We start from the raw sequence: 17,318 nt of genomic DNA, 5'->3' as shown, positions 1-17,318 counted from the left end.
CCCCAGCCTAGTTCTAGGAAGACTATGCACTATGGAAAGAGTAAGTCCAAGTAAATGAATAACACCCCCTATGAAGTTTGCAGGTACTATGCCTTGACCAGACATGTGCAGGCACAAGCTGGCATATAATAGGACCCAACTATCTTGATTCCTGGGCCAGTGATCAAAAGGCGTGCTTCTCCGCCAGCAATGCAGGCTCACCACCCACTGACTTCTCAGGGAAGAGCTGAAGCTTCCGCCTTTGCAGCCAAGAAGAAAACAATATGCAGAGAGATGGCTCTGGATAAGACAGCCTTTGCAAGAAATGGCTTAGGGAACAACAACAAATGAAAGCCGAGTTTTAAAGCCGCATAACACCCAGCACTGCAGGTGTCCGCAACGCTGACCAACTTAGCACTGCGTGCTCCGGGCGTCTAAAGAATAGGTCTTATTTTGAAAAATTGAAAGTTGAGAGAGTACAAACCAGTGAGCACTGCTTTGCATAACACACACTGCAGGTAAGAGGGACAAGTAAAGGGCCGCATTTTCATGTCCTCCCTCACAGTAAGCAGCACCTTTCTCCCTACAGTAGGCCTATTTAAATAACCTGGCTTATAGAAAAGCTTTCTCAACATAAATATCAGAATCTAATGGATATATTTTCCATTTACAGACCTGGACCTGCTCCAGAAAGACATGAGGAAAGACTTCCCTAATAACTCAGAGAGGGAGAACAAGCGAAGCGTATTCAGGTGATTTGTCCCTGGTAGGGAAAGAAGCGATGGCACTGGCATTAGTTTATTAATAGGTTGGAGACTGCTATCCACTCTGCTTTCTCCTCCAAACGAGACACTGCAGCTGCCATACCTTGTTGCTTAACTGTGATGGTAATTTTAATTGTTTCAGTACATGAGAACATGCACTATATCCTTGAAATACATTCAAGAAAGTGTAGAGTTCTACAAATCCAAGGAAAAATTTTGTAGAGATATAAGAGGGAATGATTATTTATTATATCCTCTGATTTGTGCAACTGCAGTTTCTGAATTTGACCAAATGACTTTGCATCAAACCCATAATTTTAGACTAAGTTGAAGCATCTAGTCTACAGAGCATACTCAGTCTTGGTTTAAAGAGACCAGATGATGAGAAAGCCAATACATCCCTGAATTAACTGTTTCCAGGGTAAATGAGCCACACAGTTAAAAACGTAAGCTGTATTCCAAGCCCCTCTCTGTCCATTCTTAAGATCTTGAACATTTTTCTTGATGCAATGAAATTAGGTATCTGGTACTATTAAAGTTCTAGCTTAAGCGTACTTAAAATTGTGTCTGCAACCTGCCAAACTGAAAAATTCACATAGGAGTTTAAAAAAAAAAGGATTTTAAGGGCAGAGCAAGTAATTTTGCCAAGATAATTTTTTACTTCAGAACTGAACGCTATAGTCAAATCCATGCATAAATCCATTTTTCATTTTCTGTATTCATCCTAACATGTTTATAATTAGAAGATTAAATAGGTTTAAAATTGCAAATAGACATTCACAGATAAGAAATATAAATTATGCTATCACATGGAAGAAAATCCATTGCAAAAATTAAAGAATTAAATGTGTCTACTTGTTTTGTTCTACGGTTTCTCCTCCATTATTTACCTTGCACATTCCTACTACCAGACCTTTCCCACATCAGGTAAAATTTTGATTAATCTTGGTCATGTACTTACACTGAAGACTACGACAGCAGTGGCTGAAAATCAGTATGTGTACTAACACATTTGTCCATAACTGGTAAAATTTTAATTCATCTCCACCATGTATTTGCATTTGGAACTGCATCACCTGGGACCGACTAACACCAGCTATGCTGCCTGTTGATCAATGGACTCATTTCCCAATGAGCAAGCAGCCGAATCACACAAATCTTATTCACAGTCAGCTCTGTTCACCATCCCTCAGTTATAATGTCAGCAGAGATGCACTGAAAGACTACATTATTCCTCGCCTACAAAAGTGTCCAGAGACAGCAGATCAATATTATGGCCATAGAGATAGTGCAGTTCCTCTGCCTAAGAACAGATTTCTGTAAATCCACAGGCAACAACCAAGCATATTTTTTTGTTACTCTATTTGCTTTTCTATTATCTTTGTTCTTTATATTAAGTATTTACGATATAAAACCAAAGGGGAGTTTAGCAGTAATGGGCGCCAGGTTATGCACAGATGCCCCAGAAGAGACAAAGGTGCAAGAGGTCCCTCCCCTGCCCCCATGCAGGAGGGTGGTATGGCTGGAGACCCATGGGTGCTGCAGCTCTGCACCTACCACCACAGCCCAAGGCAGGTACCCGGGCTCCCCTGACAAGGACCGTGCACCTCCAGATGTTGCAGTAGGAGAGACCAAAAAATCCCCACCACACACCGCGGAGCAGCCATCCACTTCTAATCCCTGTGTCGGGTGAGCAGGCAAAGGATTCGTAAGGGGGGTCCCATACCGCCAGCCCACACCAGCCCGGGTTTGTGAAAGATTGGCTACTCCTGAAGCAGGATTTCTCAAACTTGTTGCTGTTATGTCTATACTTACCAAACAAAAGGTATTGGGCCACACCCTATCTCATGCTAGGTGACATTCAGACGTAATGCAATATTTAATTTCATGAAACCTGTCTTGCCAAAGTTTGCAATGACCTCAGCCTGGGTGCTGCATCCTCACCTTCCTTTGACACAGGTGCTCGCATTCTTCTGCCCAGGATGTTGCCTTCCTTTTGCTTCACTGCCAGCCTTCTGCTTTTTCTTTTAATTCTCTTACAGTTTTGATCAAAGGTGTTTGCCTTTCTGAGTCCTCTGCCACTCTTCTCCACTTTCTGTTAGTGTCCTACAGGTCTTTGACCTTGGTTTCTTTCTCTTCACCTTCAAAAATTCCTCCTAGGATCTCAAGTGCAAACAAATTGTAGCTACAATTCCCATGCCACTGAAGCGCTGAGGGTAGAGGAGGTCTTACGATTTTTTTTTAAAAGTTAGACTCATTCACAAAATAAAAGGTGTCTTGTGTTAGAGAGCTTCTCCAATGTTTTGATCACTGGTTTTGTATGTGACTTCCCTAAAATTTTATATACAGTGTAAAAAAATTAAACAAGCCAGAGCTACTACAGAGATAAATTCATCCATGTTCAGTCTTACAAGATGCACTTCAATTTCATAGACTATCTCAAGTTGGAAGGGACCCATAAAGATCATCAAGTCCGACTCACAAAAAACCTGGGGAAAAAACCTGACCTGTTAGGGTAATATTTGAGAAATGGTATGTTATATAACAAAGACTTACAAATAACAAGCAGCAGCATAAATTCTAGACGCACAGGCTTACATGGCTGTATTTTGACTTCTAAGTACTTGCTACAGGCTTTTTATGCTTTCACTTAGTTTCTTGAGAAGCTCACCCAGAGGTTACCTACAGAGATAACCATGAGTGTGCTACACTTTGAGTGTTATGAGCATGGGAATAAAAAGCTATGACCATCGTGAGACAAATCTTGGCCCTTCTGAAACAGGTGTCAAAACCTCTACTAACAACTCCAGCTAGCTTTTCATCGTCATGTTTAAAACCAATGTAGCCCATTTTTGAAGCTTGATAGAACATGTACTGCCATGCTTATGTAACGATAAGCACTCCCAAAGAGAGCAGAACAGCACAAAAGCCCTTAAAAATACCAACAATGTAAAGAAATAACGCATTTTATACTTAAAGTCATCAGCGTTGGCTCCATCTCAGCACAGCTCTGGACTCTGTGTGCTCCAGCACTGCAAAGCACACAGCAGCCCAAAGCGGCAGGAGCAACCGGCACTGGAGCTAGGAGCGGGGAAGCCTGGTCTCCTGCGCCTGTGGTGGGTGGCCTCGGTGACACTGCCCACCACGGGGGTAGGGAGTGCCATTTAACCTGAACAAAGGCGTGTGGAAACAACAGATTGGGAGAGGAAATGAATTAGCGTCTGGCAAGTATCGATTATCTAATAGTGAGGAGTTGCAGTCATAGCTGGTCATCAGGGTTGGCTAGATAAGGAGATTAGGGTTTAGAAATTAATGAATTGTCTAGGATGAGCAAGAAGGGAGACGGATCTGAGGAGGAGTACTGGTAAGGCTGGTAAAGAGCATGAGACAGAGCCAGGAAACAGGGAAGCTTTGAATGGAGGAGGAGACCTGGGAAAGAAATTATGCTTGAGAGGGAGGGAAAGATTAGGAAAAAGGACAGTTCGGTGCAATAGGAACGAGCTAAACAAGAAAAATGGGAAAAAGATATTGGAGCACTGATGGCGGACAGGACAAGGGCACCCCAGAAAGGAGAGTGGTGTCTGGGGAGAGGGAGAGGTTTGCAGGTAGGAAGCTCAAAGAGCTTGGGTAGTGAGTTCCATAGTGAGTTCAGAGGGACATCTGGGACTGGCTGGAGAAGGACACTGGTAGAAGTTACCTAAAGAGAGCAGAGGAGATGACAAAGCAACTGGGGTCTGCAAGGGATGGGGCTAGGTCAGGCTCAGATTGGAGAAGTGGGGAGAGACGTGACCAACTCGGGGAGAAGGAGGAGAGGAAGGAGCAATTGAGACTGTACCACCAAGTACACCCTTTTCTTCAACCCCTAGGAGCCTTTTCAGCCTTTCCCCGTGCCCAAGCTACAGTGCTACTTTCCATTTTAAACAGCAGCACACTTGCTTTGAATGGGTGTGCCTGCAGGAATTAGGAGTTCATATCATGTTATTAACCACCACCGAGCCCAGAAGCAGTTACAGATCTGTTGCAAGAAACTTGAGGTTTTTTTGTACATCACTTTCTGATCTTTGAGTTTGAGTGGTGGTTTTTAACCCAAGTATTTTTAACCTTTTATTATACTAATGCTTATTATAGCAAGCGAGAACACAGAACTTGAAAAATTCTAAACAAGAACCATCAACATTATCTAATGATACATCTAGCCTGATTAAGAAAGCTGTATAACTCATTAAGTGTATTTCGGGAGTTGGTTTGTTATGAGAGATAATGCCAGACAGCTGACTTCTGCAAGGAACATTTTTTTCTCATTATTTTAATCTTAGAAAAATATTAGAATTACAGAAAAGTATAATTAATGACATCTGTTTATTAATTTCATTAGTGTGGCAATGAATTAAATACAGTTATCAGAGTAGGAAAGCACTTCTAAATCACTGTTTATGAACAAAGATGAAGTTGAGCTCAGAAGAGATCATCTGAAACCAGACAATTAGACATTAGCTTGATGAATTTGTTGATTGTCTTTCTGGTCTGGCCACCAGCAGCTATCAACATCTAGCTACAGGGGAAGAACAGTCAGTGCAGGGGGAGGAGAACTGGGCTGTACCTTGGTGACAACCTATTCTCAGATCAGTTTACGTCAGCAATGAAGACTGACCCCTTTGAATTTATCAACTGACTGTAGGCCTGTATTCCAATAACTCTTATTTGTGCTTGAGAGAGCGGGTATTGCACAAAACTGAATTGCAGAAGAAACCGTTTCACTTGCATTTAGGAAAAAAAAATAGCCTTTCTTCAGACCACACAATGACAGTTTGAGAACCCAGTTTTCCTGTTATTCTTGGGATATATAACTTTTATCTGGCAGGCAAACAGGAACAGTGTTGACAACAAAGTGACTTTTTTTTTTTTATATGAATCAAATTCTTTTTGCTATGCGTATGCTTACATATACATGTGCAAGTATTCTTTGTGAAAGACAGCTTCATAGCTGCACGTTCAGACTGTTATCTTTCGGGAACGATAAAAACAAACTGAACCTACAGCAACCATAAAAAAGTGTTTACTCACTAATCTGCACTGATATGTTTATGCCAAAAACAGATGAGGATCATGCACTTCCCTTAAAGAAAGCATTCATTATTTCAGGATGCCCTGTAAAATTGCAAGTTGTATTTTCTACCTTATCTTCATGGACTTTCCTGTCTCTCCCCTACTTAGCCCAATATTTAGAATGCCTTTCCTTGTGCAAAGCCCCTCAGGTGGTGGTTTAAGGTTTCCCCCAGAGCAATGGGGAGTCACTCTCCTGTCTGTCCCTTGCAGGAGAGGCACTTGTTTTTGGTCTACCCCAGTGTTGTCCTTTGTGCTATGATCTAAAACCACCTCAGGTCTTGCATTCTCCACACTCACCTGACCATGGCCCTCTCACAGGGGTGTCTGAATACATCCTTTTTTTTTTCCCAGATCTGCAGCCTCCAAAGTTTGTTGATATCACCCTGAGAGTCCTTGTCCCCTACGGTGCCCAATCGTCTTAAAGACAAAACAAACAAAAGCTTATTTAGGAAGATTTCAGGTGAGGCTAGGAGACTGAAAACAAAAGTATAGCAAGTGTAGAACACAAGCCAGATGATACTTAGCTGGATGCTTTCGCCTCCTTCCAAGATGCTTTTGGCCTCCCATGCCTGAGAGTTCCCAGACATATCCCATTAGCTGGAGCCAGGAACACAAGTTTTACAGCACCAACGTGTCAGCCAGGTGTGGGCCAAGTTCTGAAATTTTCTAAGGCAAGTTAGAGGAGGAAGGAAGGTTGGGTCCCATCTTCCCCTCCTTCATCAATTTTACAATTAGCATTACAATTCTAAGTTTCATTTAGTACCTTCTTCTCAGTATAAGTGGCCTTAATATTGACAGAATTAATTGTCAAGAAGCTTTATGTCAGCTTTCAGGGTTCCCTTACTGTGTTTGGGGTTAACATCTTAAAAATAAGATAAACAAGTTGCTAGTTTTGCTTTGTGAGCAGGAAGAAACTCCCTAGATGACACCTTATCTCTACTTTATGACTGTTAACTAATGCCTACGCCTTATCACACTGAATTATCTAAAGACTGAACCCTGACCTCATGTAGAAGATACTATTGGACTTAGCTTCTGTTCTAGGGTCTAATCTTCTCATTTAATGGCAAAAATTCTGACACGCTAGATACATGGCTTCATCCTACACCATTTGCTCATCTCACAGCAGTTACAGGTTCAAAACACCCATAAAATTATCTGTGAATTTTTCCATGTTTAACTACCTTCTTCCAATGATGAAGTTTTCAAGCTTTTACTTATTTATTTATTAAATTACAGCAATATTGTGAACGCTTTCATAATAAACCATTAAAAAAATTAATTTTCCTTCAAGGGAAACACCTGCATTACGATGTTTATTTCCAGCAGCAGATTCCTTGTAACAGCAAATAAAAGAAATAGAAATTATTAGGACAAATTCCTAATTCAGTTTCCTTCCTGTGACATCCCTCACTCCAGTCAAGCTCCTTCAGACTGAGACCTTGAAGTATGGGATAACGCAAAGTGGCTTCCTCCCCAGAAGAGCCAGAAAACAGGGGGGAAAAAAAAAAAAAATTACTCTCATTTGTTCATTCTCCTGCTATTTGCAGCGCCTGCTTCTTCAGAAACAAAGCTCTTATACCTTGTAGGTAGGACCTTGCTATCATGCCTCCTATACACTTGAAGCCCCTACCTACTCTTTCTCTGGTACCAGAGCTGCTGAAATCAAATCAGGTGTAAGGAGAAGACCATGGAGCATTAGTCCAGACATAGCAATCTGAACAAAGTTTTGTGCTTGGGCTACACGTTTGACATGTACCAGAAAGTTGCTAAAACATCTTAAGAAAGGTTAGCCACTTCTGGATGCTATTACAGAATCTAGGGAACCAAGGACATGACTTTGCATTTTGAGTCTGCTTTATAATTACCAGCAACTTCTTTTCAGGATGTGCTTACACCCACATGTAGGTGGACTGCAATCCAAAATCAGAGCTAAAGAACATTGTTAGCTTCAATCATGAACTCCACACCGGATCAACAGTGCTCAGCAACTCTGGAAAATCACCCCTAGAAAATAATTCATAAAGCTTATGGTGTTTGGGGCTCCATATTCAAAAGGACACTGATTACTTTTATCAGTTACAGGAGGGACTAAGTGTATATACTTGCTGAAACACACACAGTAAACTATACAAAACAGGCAGAAGGGGAACAAGTGCTGTGCCGACTGGCGTGCTGAAGATTGTTTTTACCTCTACAAAATGAATTAATTTTGCTCTACTTCTCCAACACAGCTACATCACTTTCATGCACATGCTGTGTTTCTGCTCACTCTCACACCTTGTACTTTAGCAGTGTTTGCCTCCTTCATGTCTGCACTTCATGGATGTTGCAGAGCTCAAGAACTTAAACATTAGTAGTTACATATCAGGAATGGAGGATACTCACTTAAGAAACATTATGCATCTTACTGTTTGCAGCCTCCTCTGGAGAACAGCTGTCCTCCACCTCTTCCTCTGCGACCACTTAAAGAAGATGAATCAACTCATAACTTGACACGCCTAATTATTACATACTGGTAATATTCAAGGATGCTGTCAGATAAAGAAGAGGGTGTAGCCTCCATGCGAACATGCTTTCCTGCTCTCAAATCAAAGGCCTTCCTTTAATTAGAGTAATCTAATTAATTTAGGCCCAAATGAAGCTTCACAGGCAAAGGCAAATCCAGATGAGGCATCATAAATAAGCAATACAAATCACTCATTCATCCTATAATTATTAGATGTTTTCAAAACAAGCCTTACAAGGAGGCTGAGGTCCCCTATTGTTTCTATCAGGAAAGGAAGAAAAAGCTTCTTTAATCACCTTATTTTGAAATATACTTATATAGAAGATGACTAAATGAATACATACAGTAACCTAAAAAGTTTAGAAAGCAATTAAGAGACGTTTTAAAATTATTTTAAAAAGCTAAAGCTCTTAGAATGATGGACAATCAAATTCTTCCCCTTGAAACAGTTCTGGCAATTAGCCTATATTTCCTGACTTCCTGATTATGGAAAGGCTGCTCATATTTTTAATTCAGGCATTTCTAACAGAGGGAATCATTAATCCACCCCAAACATCGCATTTCACTGCAGCCAGAGATTTGTACTGGATGAATTTACATGTTAAGTCCAAAATACAGTGGTATTCTGGTACCAAAGTGATGGGTCAGCTGTTTAATCAATATTTAGCTACCAGTTTCCCATTTGCTTTGGTCCAAACTACCTTTCAGTACATGCTATCCACTAATCCTGGCAGGAAAGGATGACAGAATGAGTCCAGCATGATTTTTCCAATCTTTCTTTTCTGGGGCAGCAAAGAGATGCAGCTGAAGGGTGCTTTATTCTTCCAGCTACACCGGCAACATAAGGCGAATGAGATGAGGAGAAAGAAAGAGCTGCAGCATAGTGGGATTTCTGCAACAGGAAAACTGGCTTGTCTCTCTTTCTTTGCACCTGACCAGTGCCCATCTCCAAGGCAGCACTGCTCACACAGACTATGGAAACATTGCAATTGCTCAGGAACAAAAGAGCAGACCTCATGCTATGGCTTCGAAGGCAAAGCCCTGTGCAAGTGAAAGAAAAGAAAGAAGGATTAGGGTCTCTATTCTCATCTCTGGACTCCCACAGCCCACCAGCTCTGGTTTACCTGTGCTAGCACGTAATACACTACTTTTCTTCAGGTTCTTTCAGGTGTCTTCTGAAAAGCACCTTGAGACAGCAACCAAACAACTGAATCAGACACAAATTTAGGGAACGTGATGCTAATGAAATATTCACAGCAACTCTGCCATTTCATCTGAATCCATATAGAGGTAAAATCACTCTCCCCTCTTGATCTGGTTAATTCACACAAACCCCACTTCCAGTTAGAGCAATTATTTGAGTGAAGGAGTAGGTTACAATGACCTCAGAAGAAGGTCATTAAGCTTTTTCAAAAGGCAAGCCAAACAGGTTTTTAGGGAGAAGTAGTATTTTTGGTTTTTTCAACCCATCAGTTGCTGTAACAGACAAACTTTCAGAGACTGAAGAAGCACTTTTCCTTAAAGCCACTCTGCTTTTTTCCAGATATATCTGTTGGTCTGATAAAATACATTAATTTCTCCCTACAAATATTGCCTTTCAGAGTATCACAGATGTGTCAAAGCTACCACTACAACAACTGATTGTGATAGGTTTGTATACTAAAGAGTCGTTTTAGGACAAACTTTGAAGGAGGATTAAACCTGTATTTCTGAAGTGCCAATGATACAGCCACAGCATTTCAGACTGCACAAATGGAGACAGTACAGATTTAAATAGGCCAAATTAAGTCATTAGTAAGCAAAGTACATTTCCCCAAAGCACTTTTAGGATGAACTCCAAATGGTCAAAGCATGGGACAAGATTACTGACACTGGCTGACCTACCCACCTTCATATCAGAAGATTCCCAAACATGATTAGGTCAATAGAGAAAGCATAACGAGGCCTCCGGCAGGTCATTAAACAGAAGACACTGGCATTTGAAGTGCGCATCTGATATAAAGAAAAACATTGCTTGAAGGCTCCCAGAAATAAATGCTTACTTAAGATGAAGACAAACAGGAATTCAATAGCACCTTTTACAGTTAGAGAACAATGAATCCTGTAAATATTTTCCACTCATTTAATTTAAAAATAAATCCACCTAATCTGTGTTCTCATTTTCTGCTTTTGCTCTCTGTTCTTATTATTGCAAACAATTTGAATAGGTGGAATATTCTTAGAAACCGATTTTTAAACAATTACTATAAAGAGATCACTTTGAACATACAGCAGTAAATATACACACTGAAGACAGACTGACCAAGTGTAGCCTAAACAAGCAGAGGGAAAAAAGATAAAGCAATCCTGTGTAGTCAAAATATGTAAGTAATAAAAGTAATGGGTAGACCTGGCTTCTTAAGGCCCATATTCACTGCAGCCACATGCTCCCCCAGCTCCTAGTCTCCCTAGTAGCACAGTGAACCCACAGAAGGTTTCTGAAATCAAACTTCACAACATAATTCCTCCTTTCCCCCCCTCTCCTGTTTCACACAAAATAGTGGATGTCGTGGCTTCTTCTTAAACAGCTTCGTCTACTCAAAGAGAAAAATGCTTCTGTCTTTCTTCTCCTGTTGGACTCTCACACTTTGAACCATTCCAGATCTAGTCATAGCTGGGTCTAACTGAAGAACCAGCCAAGATGGCATGGCAATATTCCTTTAGCATCACATCACAAATAGAGAGAAATGGGAAAGTACAGGTTTAATCAGAAATCTTAAGTCACAAATACGGTCTTTAGCTGAAATACAAATGACATAAAGGAAAAAGGAGAGTATCAAAAGCCTTCCATGGTTTCCATCCCCTGATACAAAATTAAAGTTTGGCTTTGAGAAAGTAATGAATGTGCCAAACACCCGGACCTTTAAAATAATTGTAGTGCTTTATGTACTAAACCATGCAAATTATCCAGCAGTCAGGAAGTAGTACCACCAAACCTCTGAAGGTTTCTTCCTACACAGACCCTTTTCTTCCCCTCTAGGTATTTTGTTTGGCCATCTCTCTGTGTTTTCCGAACGCTAGGTAACTGCTGCTCCAACGAGGCTACCAGGTACCTAGAAATCCTTGATAAATGGCCACTCTGCCTATACAAACCAACCCTACAATGTGTGCACAGCCACTGCAGCAAGCAGGTTGAAGGCTGGCAACTTTTTATCCAGAGGCAGTAAAAATAAAAATCATGCCTTTCACCAAAATCTACACCAATCTGCTGTGAGCATGCATCAGGTCCACATATATTTCAGATGTGCTCATAACAATAGGAGCACGTGCCCAAATGCTTCAATCCCGTTCTCAGGGAAGCATTCCTGACTGAAGCCCAGATTTTCAGAGGTACCGGCCTGGTGTGCACAACCTCTCACAGACACACGAAACATCCAGTTAATCCTGGTGAACCCAGGAATAACTAGAACCAATGTAGATTTACATCATCCAACAAAACTTGAGCATTTTTTCTGCACATACTCTCTGCGTGCTCATTAGAATTATATTAAAAAGAGGGTTCAGGATGTGCTTTTACCAAAAACAGTTCTACTGGATAGAAAGATATGAAGGCATGACTACTTAGCTGTAAGCTAAGGTAGGGTGTGGATTTCCGGCACACTAGGCATTTTGCAAAAACTGCCCTTGAGCATGCCCCTATCACATGGTGCCAGTGAGCTGACTCCACTATCACTGCACAGTGGCTACCTCACATGTGCTACCAAATGAGAGTTGTGCGCGTAGGCACTCACCAGCCAGTAGCTTATTTTTATAAATCAAAACACTTCCACCACTATGCCTTATCTTGTTTGTGGATCCATAGACACTGGTCCAGATTTTTAAAGGAACTTAGGCATTTAACTTGGCCATTAGGCATTTAACGGATTGGCACAAAGCAAGATGTTAAATCACTGCATATACTACAATAAGGACAACTGTCTAGATTTTCTTTTTTAATTAAGAGACGCAGCACGGGACTTTTTAAAGCACAGCCCCACCTGCCTGTGTGAACCTTTTGAGTTACCCAGAGCTAAGCTAGTAACAGAGAGCCTTATTAGCATGAGGAAAGTACTGGGCAGGTATTGGGAGACACCCAAAAGGTGTGCTCTATTTTAATCCACATTTTTCCAGATAGGTAAGAAACTTCAGTTAGATTTTAAAAATGAGGCATTACATATTTGGCATCGCATTAGTATTATCAGTATTTGCCTACAACACTCCGAAAATAAACCTTTCATTATGTCCAGACATGATTTACAGATACACTCCTTCAAATAGAAACACTGTGTTAATTTTAAGACAAATCTTTTCTTATGTCCAGATCTGATTTACAGTTAATTTCCTTCAAATAAAAATGTATGACGCAGATTTCCATTTGCTTTCTGCCAGAAACTTCTATTTTTAGATGCAGGCCAACTTTATACTCCTTTAATAGGCCTACCACTCCTATATAGCAAATGGTGCACCTCAGCAAGGGCTGACACATTCCGTTAGATAAATAAATTCTGCAGAACTGCTGACAAAATTGTATCAGCGTTGATAAGAACAGCAATGTGTTTGGATCTCCTACTCGATGGAAGTCTGCCAAAGAAAATTACTTAACTACTTTTTTTTTTCTCCTTTCCTTTTTTTTTTTTTAATTGTCATTTTTATATGTGGAAATAAACCAGAAAAAAAGTAGCTCTCTGGGTACACTCCATACTGGAACCAAATTGCTCTTACACAAAATGTCCTTCTGCATCTGTCAAGTTGGGACTGCTCTAGAAGCCTTCACTGGCTCCCGTTTTCAAGGCACAAGGTCTCGTGCCATCAGCTTTGCCCAATATTGTCTCCACCTATGTCTCTCCCATTTCCTCCCACACTCACCTCCCACTCTCCATGCTCTGCCCAAATTACTGATGACTGACTCTTCTGGATTCTTTATCCACTCCCAACTGTGGACTTTCTTATATCCCACCCATGCCAGTAGAAACAACCAGTATCTACCAAATATTTTCCCTCCATCAAGAGCACCCAGAAAACTCCTATTCCGAAAAATACTCCACTGTTAAAGATTATGGGGATATGTAGAAAACATAAAATTATATGTACCATACCTTGTGTCTGACCCTTTGTCTGGCATAAGTTTGGTAACATACAGACAATATAGATAAATATTTTGTTAGCTAAAGGAAAGTACAGAAATTGTTTTCTTGGTTTGCTTTTCTTTTCCCCCCAAGTGGCAAAGCTGGGTTTAGTTTTTCAATAAAAGCGAAAATTTGGCACACATTTGATACACACATTTGGGTTTTTTCTTTTCCTTCCCTATCTCGGTATCAAGTCAAATGGAATTTTCCCGATTCGAAAAACAGTATTTCCTATCTATCTTGCCTTCGTGATGGCCTGTGTTTTATATTTTATGAAATTATGGCAACTTCAAAAACATGCATTTGAATACATAATGTGACAGGAACATGCATTTACTGCTGTTCCTGAAACTAAACAGCTTATTATCCAAAGCACAAGCAAAAAAGGAGTTCGCTTACTAATTTCATTCTCCAGAAGGCCTCTGCAACACACGTAATGTCAGAGTGCAGTGAAGATCATGCAACTCAAATACTGCGTTTCAGGGATCTGCAACAATCCTTGCTGCAAGCTTCTGGGAAAGAATCAACTTCTCCTGGCAAGAAGTTTTTCTTCTATTAGCTAAATTATTTTGAGTTATTTGAAACTATGAATATTTGTCCAAATGTTTACATTACTGAGCAAATATTAGGTAAATTCCACCCAAACAATGAAGCAACTTCCAGCAATGAGTAACAGAAATAGTGCCTCCCTTACATACCTACTTCAGTAAATGTCTAAAAACAATCCCATAACCAGGTATTGCAATGAGAAATGAAAGACACTGGGAGGATCGCAACATTTGGAACAAAAACTCTTTCATCATAATGTAGATAATGTCTGTGTAGGAAGAGAGACTTCGTACTCACTTTCATTTCTCATGGATGTTCTCACTTATCTATTCTTCTCAACACTTCCAAATTATTTCCTGCTTTGACAAGTCAAAACTATTTTTAGAGAATTTCTCAACTCTGGAAAAATAACACTTGGAAAGCCTACTAGAATGAAAAAGACTTCCCCCCCGCCCCCGCTTAGTCTAACTGGCACTATCAAATATTTCCCATTTTATTTAAAACAATTCCATAAACTGAGAAAACAAGATCCTGGAAATAATTATACTTACAATAACCCACAATTCTGACTGAACAGGAAGTCCTTTGAAAACACAAATGCAGTCTCCCTCACATCAACAACCAGTTCCTTCAAAATCATCTATTATAGAGCTGCAAGTGTTTAAACATTAAATTAAGAGATTTGTCAAGGATACAGTTATATAAGCATGTCCTTACTATTACATGGGTTAAAATCAGAGAACATGAGTATGGAGTATGCAGAAAAAAAAAATCAGAACTGAGTTTTACCTGTAACCAACAGTTTAAATTAACTAAGGAACCTATTAGATTACAAAAATAGTGTTTACCTATTTTTGCCATATGACATTTTCTCTATTTTCTACAGAACTAGTGAACAAAGTTGAAAGAAGAGTGTCACCTATGCAGCTTACACAGCCGTCTGCAACACTGTGAATATTTTTTCAAAGTCAGTGTCTGAAATTTTTGCTGGCTACCTATGACTAATACGTTCCCTCACATCTCAAAACAGACCTCTAACTATCATAGAGCTACAGCACCTCATGTCAGCCCCACATTTTCAGAGGGCTTCTAGATATGTAGGAGGAATACTGAGATTTTAAATGAATGAAAGGTCTTCCTTCTCTAAAACAAACAAACAAATCACAGGCCATGATCTAAAGCATTAACAATAATGATGCGTGGTATTTAGGAACTTTACTGTAAATAACAACGAAGTTTGCATTAGGATTAAATAAGGTTATGACAGACACGGTGGAAGCAGTCTCCAAAAATTAGACTAGAAAACAGCAACCCAGCGCCCTACGTTGCAAAAACCAGTACAGCATTTCCCCCACTGCTGTTTCCCTAAAGGTAAATGCCAGGCCCTTAGAGAGGGCACATCCCCACCTCATATTAAGAGCTGGCTTGAGAAGCACACTTTCACTGTAGAAGTCTGCTATATCAAGCAGCAGATGGAAGAATAAAACACAAGGAAGGTAATGTATGGCATGATCCATGTCCTGCCACAGTTGTTTCTCCTCCTGCAAAACAGATACCACTACTTCCTGACCTCTACGTGTCACAGAGCGATGGTATTTTCAGATATTGCTGAAGCAGTGACACACAACACTAGTAACTCAAACTGTATTTGGCAAAGATATTGAATTTAAAACAAAAGTCTCTCTTGGGAGAGGGAGCTTCAGGAAACAATCTCAACTGACATCATTTCCCAGTGCTGACACCTTAGTGACATAATACTATGATGAAGCTTTATTTTACTGCCAAGTCTGGTATCCTCTTGTGAATCTAAATTGAGCAAAGAGGTCACCTCCCCTGTGTGCTTACTACTACTCTCCAAGCATAGGCAGCAGCAAAGTTCTTGTGAACAAAGACACCTGGATCAGCTTATGCTGGATAGAAAGTGGTATAAGCAACACTGGCTTTGCAATAGATCAGCTAAGGAACAGTCACAAAATCCATCCCAGAGGTGATGGTAACAAACAAGAGGGCAATAAAGAAGAGCTTGGGAAACATATGTCCAACCTTTAGTGAGAACTCAGGGAAAAATGCTATCCCCTTAAAACACCAGTGGTGTTCTGTGTAATACCTAGAAGTCTTTTGTTCGACTCCTACCTCAGTCCAGCCATACTTAATTTCTGAGACAGTCACAGCAGTTTGCTATCCAATGCCACCCAAATCCCTTTTAAGGATTGTTAAGAGCTTTGAACTTATGCACCTCCTTTATATTAGGTTTGAAAACGAAGTAATGAAATTACCTGATAAAACACACATGCTATAAATCCATAGACCTAGATCACAAATGAAACTTAACAGCCAACAAAAAGTGATTTGAGTTTAAAAAAAAGACAAAACACCAAAACACACACCATAAAACCCCCTCACAAAAAAAAAAACCCCACACAACATTCACAGAACAGCTCCATGAAGTTAAGTTGCTCTCATTCTGTACTTCAAGCATCCTAAGATGTTCAAAACTACATGACATCCAATGGTAAGAAAAAATGTCATAACTGGTAATACCTAAATCAGGGCATGCGTCTGGACCTTGCAGAACACCCATCAAGTGCTGATTTTGCAGAAGCCAAGCTGATTCAGTCTGAATTTGCATGTTCTCCTTCAAGTTCTGTGGAAGGGAGGCAAGTATAGTTTCCAGATTTAAACCTTTCTCTGATGTCACATCAATGGCTTGTTTTAAAATATCATTGCTTGAATACAAACTTTGGCTATCTCCCCAAGATACAAAGCGTGCAGAAAGAGAAGTATACGTCCAGTCTCAAATTGTGGAAGAATCCCAGCCTGAGAGAGAATTAAGAACAATGAAGACCAGTTTCTGTTAAAAGCATTTGCAGATGCATGCAAGTGGGCTAATTCATTCTCTAAGAGCGACCTGCAGCTTCTCACACGATCAAAATATTACACTCAGAAATTGCCTGAGGATACAAGAGCTCCCTTGTGAGTTCAGGCTGTCGCTAGCACAACTTTGGAGCTGCAGGGCAGAGGACAGCAGTTTAGCCGCAACTACAGCAACGGCCCACCCATGAACCAGAGCTCAGTACCACACTGTATATGGTGAACAACAGATGAACAAGAGAAACACAGACTGAAGGATACAAGGATACAAGCTGTTCATTTAAAATAGGCTTCACTTTGCACAACCTGGAACATAATATGAACTAACGAGCAAGCGACACCACTTCCAGCCAGATGACTGCACTGAGAACTATTCTTCCTATATACAATACTCCT

This window comes from Gavia stellata, chromosome 5 (assembly GCF_030936135.1).
Source record: "Gavia stellata isolate bGavSte3 chromosome 5, bGavSte3.hap2, whole genome shotgun sequence".
Classification (NCBI taxonomy): Eukaryota; Metazoa; Chordata; class Aves; order Gaviiformes; family Gaviidae; genus Gavia; species Gavia stellata.
This window is presented reverse-complemented; position numbering follows the sequence as displayed.